The sequence below is a fragment of the Vigna unguiculata genome, unplaced genomic scaffold (assembly GCF_004118075.2).
Source record: "Vigna unguiculata cultivar IT97K-499-35 unplaced genomic scaffold, ASM411807v1 contig_543, whole genome shotgun sequence".
Classification (NCBI taxonomy): Eukaryota; Viridiplantae; Streptophyta; class Magnoliopsida; order Fabales; family Fabaceae; genus Vigna; species Vigna unguiculata.
In genome coordinates this window covers 205,603-212,500 of record NW_021011261.1, presented here as the reverse complement: position 1 = coordinate 212,500, position 6,898 = coordinate 205,603, and the positions used below count along the sequence as shown (strand labels likewise).

At 41.4% G+C, this 6,898-nt stretch overlaps 1 pseudogene; it reads right to left on the bottom strand.

Annotated features, from left to right (window-relative positions):
- The window catches only part of LOC114172410, a 6,923-nt pseudogene extending 629 nt beyond the window's left edge, over nucleotides 1–6,294 (bottom strand).
- Nucleotides 6,295–6,898: the final 604 nt, after the last annotated feature.

Here is a 6,898-nt window from a genome sequence, read left to right as displayed (position 1 = left end):
TTTTTCATCTAAGGAGGAAAGTTTACCTTGAACATCTTCCAAACAGTTGTATATTTGGTCCCGAGACGCCCTTCATCTATATGACCAAGGCCATCCCACGAGCGGGATTCGAACAAGATGTTATGCATGATCTGGATTTGGGTATTCCTGATCGTGAGAGTTGATCCCATCCTTCGAGTTAGAGTTGCTTTTGTCCGATTCAGGCTGAGAAGATGGAAAGCCCTTTTCCAGGAATCGGATCACTGAAACAACCTTTATATATTTACCTAACTCGATCCGCAAGCTCAATGCCGTACCTTCCTGGTACTGACAAAGAAAAAGGAACTGACTAAAGGCATCCCTTATCCACTATTTAGACTCCATCTGCTATTGTGAACTGTTCAAACCCTTCATAGACAACTCTCTAACTCAACTGAAAAGCTAACAGCAGCGGAGAACAGAGCAGTAGCACTAGCTAGGAGAAAGTGATCCCGGGCGCTACGAGGAGCCGAGATGCCGTCTTCCTCTTCTCTTATTTACCCACTTCGATCCGGAGTTCTAGTTAGATTATTGGATATGATTCAATACTTGCCTATAGATCCTTAGGATGGGAGTCCTTCCTCTACCTATAGGTAGAGTTACTACGGACCTTAGTATAGCTAACTAAGCTATTTCATAACCTATTGTTTGAAAAGTTCTGTTATATTATGAGTTGCACGCAATGACGCTAACGAGCAAGGCTCTTCTCCTTGACAGTCGAGATTCCTCGATTGACTAACAGTGATGAATCTGATATTCATGAAGGGGCCGATAGTAGTACACTGTGTGGGACGGGTCCTTACTAGAGAGTCGGTCCATTCTATTGAGATCCGCGGTTTTCTATCGCATAGCTTTTTTCTTGTCTTTGAAAACTGTTGACATCTTTCCTTTATCTAATGTCTTTTATCCACATCCATTATCGGGTGGCTTCGTCTCTGGATCCCCATCTTTTTTAGAGATAGTCCTTCTTCGATCTTTCACCGTATTGATATTCTCTTCACCTCTTTCCTCATTGACATTCTCTTCGTTCCTTTCCTCTTCACCCCTTTTAGCATTCTTTTGCTCTAATGTATTCTGATCTTCTAATGTAAGGGTCTTCTTTCGTGATTCTACTCCCTGCTGGGCTATTCTACCTCTTTCCTGTTCCAGCTTAACTAATTTCAGAGAAAGAGCATGATTCTCTTTTTCTAAAATCGCATATTTCTTTTTAAAATTATTTCAGACTTTTGTACTAATGTTATTTAGACATGACAAGTCATTGATATCAAGTGGATCTGTACCTACACATTTCCCAGATTCATCCAATAAGGACTTCCTCTTGATGTTACCGATAGTTCTAAGAGTTGTAGTACTATCTTTCATTTGAACCTCAAGTTCTTTCCAATCGGGTCGAAAATGAAAAGTGACCTTCTCACTTATAGTTTTAGAGGGGTTGGCGTACTGCTCTTCAAACCATTCAGGAGTTATAACACTTCTACCCGCTCCCTTGAACTTGAAGACCTTCTTAATACCTTCAGATTCTTCTGTGGTAAAGCAATAGCATTGAGGTGCTAAAAAGTATCCCTCCAAGATCCTATCTTCTAATTTGAATTGACCTAATACAGAAGAGGAAATATCTTCCTCCGGAAGAGGTTTACCCAGGACAATAGAGTCGGTGTCTGTATAGAAGCAATCTTCTCTTGATATATACTTGTACATATAGATCCTAGCGCTGGCTGTGATCGCAGCGGATAGTTGGACCGCGGAGTTCTTTTGGGGATCCCAATAAGAAGGCCCCTTACCCGAATTGGTAAGATAAGATACCATGTATAGATCCTCTCTAAGAAAGACTTCGTCTATAAACTCTTCGCGTCTAAATAAAAGGTCACGTCTAGATTTCTTGCATATCTCGGTTTTTGTGCTTTGAGGATTGATGCCAAATCTACCATAGAATGAGTTCATTAGTAATTTATATACAAAAGAAAGGGCATTATTTCCCATCTTTTTAGCATTGGATCTGCTTTCAAAGAGAGAGTTCACGTAGCCCTTGAATGGACTTTCCATCTCCTCAAAGAGGTATCCACAAATAGGTATTATAGTGTAGCCTATTTCTTTTGCATACTTGAGCTCCTCACTATAGTAAACCCCAACAAAGGTACCAGTTGGAAAGAGAAGAGTGCCATCCTTATTCCGATAGGGTAGAAAAGGTTTCTTTATACTCTGGGGGCATTCAACATAAGCTTCAATGAACCCAAACATGCTATCTAATGGAATGGATTCTAAATCAGAATGCCAGACCGGTATACCCCCAGGCATTGGGAATTCCTTCATAACAAACGGATAGAGAGAGTTCACATCATAGTAGTATAGATTTTGACCGTATGGGGTGTATGTGTCGGTATGCCCACCGTAATATCCACGCCGAATAAAAGTATCCATCCTCATTCTGATTAGGGATGTGGATACTGTGCTTCTTTTCATCGTAATATTTCTCACTAAAGAGACTGAGAGCCAGTGAGGCTGTTGTTAGCTTATTGACAATGTCGGCCTGGTAAGCCTTATAATAGATGTCCTGGAAGGTCTGCATAATACCCCCAAGCAGAAGAATATCCTGCTTCATATAGTCTAACAAACTCTCTTTAAGAGTACTAAGAGTTTCAAGTCTGACATCCTCATAGGAAATAGAACCTTTAGAACCTAACTCTGGGCATAGATTCTTAGCAAGGTCATCTAGTTTGCCGGGGAGTAGACGTAAGGAGTCTCTGAATGTAAATAAATGCCTATTCTTTGAATAGACAGCAATCTCGTAGAGTATATGGTCTCTCATAAGGGGCTTTACCGTGTAATTAGGATGATATAATGCTAGGTGCTTCAGTAGGAAAATACCATCGAATCGACCTAAGTTATGAAAGTAGATAGTTTTAGCCGAGCTATTTTGTCGAGTAATAGACGCAACCCTCAAGAGAAAAGATTAGAGCATTCGGGTGCTCCTTTCTTCAAAGGTAGGGAATACTCTTGAAGAGTAATCTTCGCTGAAGTAAGTATCGATCCTATCAACCCTAACTTGAATCCCCGGATTCACCACCATGACACCTACCGCATAGGGTACATGAAGATTCTCGATCATTATGGTCTCAATATCGGCCACCAAGAACGGCTTCAGGCCTTTATTCCCCGATTTCCTAGGAACAGTTATATACTTAGAATACTCTCGAGAAGTAGAACGAATACTTTTCACAGGTAAATCGGTAATATCGAATTCGCCAGAAGCTGGCTTAAAGCATTCAGAGAGAACCTCCTCTAGCAACTCCTCTTTCAAATGAGTAAGTGGTTCTTTGATAGCATTTTGAAAATGAGCTCAAATAGCTATTCTAACAACCGAATGTCCATCATAAAGCTCTATTCATTTTAATATACTATTCTACACATGAGCATATATATCAGACTTAGAAATTGGTGTACCATCATCCAACGTTAAGGGAATAGATTGTTTATTTAGTGGTTTTGCGATTACATCATTTTCTCCGATTTTCAAATAGAATATGATATTTGCTTTCGCGTAACCTCCTATGACAGGATAAACATCCTGTACTAAAAGATCCATCACACTTAGGCTGAGGAGGTCTGTCTCGTGGACCGATACAGGTTCTGTAAACTCCAAAAACGGAATTAGTAAACTAGGGTGGGGGAATATCAATTTCTTACTAGATAAGGACTGAATACGGTGAAATAATGTTTTTCAGTTGATAGAGTACGACAGTCTGTCGTGTACGGAACATTATGCCTTCCCCAATCGCCAGGGCTTTTCATCATCATGATTTAATGGTGTATACAAGATCTCCCTTGGAGTTGATTCCTGAACTTGACCCACTTTTTCAAATGATTATCAAATCTCGTGTCCTTTACCTCATCATCATCATCATCGGGAGGTCCGCAGACTTCCATAGTATATAGTACATATCTTTGTTTGAACTGCTCGATTATTTTCTTCCAACCTGCTACATTCCCGGCCTCGGATTGAGGAGTGCCTCCAATTTTTAAGAACTCATCTAGAATATTGAGTGATATGATCTTATCATCAAAATGTTCCATTGAGTAATATCTTTGACTGTGGCCAGTATTGAAAACAGGTTTGATAATATTTGTATAAATAAAGCGGTTAATGATTTGAAGTGGGGTCCCCTTACCCTTAATTACATTTAGATAATAGACAGGCAGAGCTTCACAATTCTTTGTATTAGTTATGAAGTTGTCGTGCACTGTATACAGAGGAAAAGGATATTCGTGCGCGTTGAACGCTATAGACATAGCTATTTGAGCATCTTTTTGATGAATGAAGTTCACGAATGTGGAGGCCCGACTTTTTCTCTTATCCCGTATATTAGAGGGAACCGTAAGGGTGACATTATGAGGCTTTCTCAAGTTTTTGTCGAAAACTCTAACAGAGTTTTTTTCCATCTTTTTATAATCCTGAGAGGTGCTATAATATTCTGCGCTGTACAAGACAGGTCGCTCTAGGGAAGAGCAGATCCGACCTACCAGGCTGATCAGCTGGATCAATGTTTCCATATTACTATATCTTAGTTTCTAAAATTGGTAGCATAGAGCCGCCAGTTTTGAACATTCCTTTGGCAAGACGTCCTGACTAAGATTCTCTATAAGATCCTTAATTGTGCTATTCATTGTTTTACCATATAATATAGGCATATAAATACCCTTCACTATTTTCCTAGTTATGACCCGATCCCAAATCAAGCCAAGCGCGGCTTTCAGGCTCTACTAAATGAGAATTCCCGACTCTTAGTCATCGCTCTGTGAAGGAGTGGGCGAATAAACATCCGGCAAAGGCACAGCTAGCGCACGGAAGGTGACACCAATCACACTCCTGGCTAGGCGCACTCTCGTCGATCCACCACAAAGGTGAACGACGTATTCGACCGAGTTTTGAATCAAAGAAAGGAAAGGGGGTCCACCAGCAGATTATCTATGTGCAACTAGAGATGCGGTCCGGTTCGAGCATATCCTCTTTCATATCCATATCTCGCAGATCCAGATTCTTCGATTACATACCTATCAGCAGTAAGAGATCCTGTTCCCACTCGAGAGCTTGTTATAGGTCAAGCAGTAACATCGTACCTCTCCCACATGAGGTCTAGAAAAGAGCTTGACATACGAGACATGTCGGAGAAGGCATCTGTTACTAAAGAAAATATCATTTGCCAACATTCCCTTGGGTATTCCCCCTTAAGAAAGAGGCCTTAACAACGAAATGAAAGGGTTTTGAGCAGCTCATTCGCTTACAGAGAACTCAGCTAAAGAAGAAAAGGTAGAAAGAAATCTACAAGTTACATCGAACTCTCCTCCATATGCTTTTCTTAATCTTTCCCGTAGGAGAGTCACAGATGAGGAAATTGCATAGGTGACCGGGGAACAGTTGAAATGCCTTATTTTATTTCCTAGAAATGGAGTTCTGAGTTTCGCTTACGCTTGCAACTAAACTAGATTCAAAAGCAAATCCTTCCTCCTCTCCCTATCGGTCGAGAGCCTCATATCTCTTACCTGGGATTATACCTTCCTCTAAGAAGCAGGGGTTTCCTTAATCAATCATATTCTATTACGGAGAGCAAAGAGAGAAAGTCACTCTTCTTATCGTTCGCCCACTTCACTTCTCTTGAAAGACAAGACAGGGAAGAGGTTACTATGTAGCTAACGGGAGAGGTATGAAGATAGATTGCTAACTTATAGGCTCAGGAACTCCAACTACAAAACAAACTCTGAACTACACTATTTCAGTTCCTTTCCTTTCTCTTCTCTTCCCGAGAGTCTTACTTCACTGTCGACTTAGTAATCAATTCCATTCCATATTCCCCTATTTTCCTGTGACTCGGAATTACAAAGTATACTTTAGCTTTAGAAAATAGGCTTGAGCAGAGCCCTTCCAGTTCGAGTCTGGGGAGTTGCTGAAATGAAAATGATAATTCAAATGCATTCCTCAGGCCTTAAGCTTGAACTCCGAAAGCGAAGCGAAAAGCCTTCTTCTTCTCGTTCCTGCCCTGCAATCAAACTCCATAGCGTTAGCGCAACGGCTTTTTAGCGTTTGCGCCCCTATCTTTCGCCTTTAGCTTGACAGTAGGAATGTGATCTTTGCCTTTAAGCTTTGAGCAAGACACCTTGGCAGTCTAATCTATAGAACCGGATAGGCCAATTAGTGAGTGTGGTTCAATAGCATTTTCTCTTGTTTCATCAGTTGCCATTGGTCCTGTCGTATAAAAGGCATGGCCTTGTGTAAAGGAAGAAAACGGCGCTATCGAATCCGCATTAGCGCAAATCCGATCTTTTCGGGGTTGAAGGAGTAAGCGCAGCTATTCAATCCGCATCTGGCTTGACTGCTGGAAAAGCTTGACCCTCTTCTTTTCTTGTTCACTCCACCATCTGTGGAAAGCTTTTCACAAGGATCATTTTTGCAAGATTAGGTCTCCTTTTCCTGCTCAAACGTTCGAGTTAGCCGCTTTCCGACACCTGGTCGAGTTTGTGAACTCTAGAGGTGAACAATGGAATCAGGGCACTCTTTGGCCTGAAAGGACAAGGTTTGCCTTTGATTGATCCCAAGAAGAAGCTTTTCTCCGGCATTGACCTTGATTATTTTGAAGGTCATGTCGGTCCGTAGGGTGGGGAAGGCAACTGGTAATACGCTAATATAGTACATAAAGCCTGAAAGACCCTATACTTGTACAGGGCTAGAGACTAGAGGCTCCCCAGGTAATCAATCTATGTTAAACCTCCCAGGTAAGGGAGAAGAACTAAGACTGGCATTGGCTGAAATGGAGCTTGCCCCAGGTACGAAATGCCTGCAAGGGAAGGACATCGGTCTGTCCCCGACTCCTCTGAGACTTAGACGGAT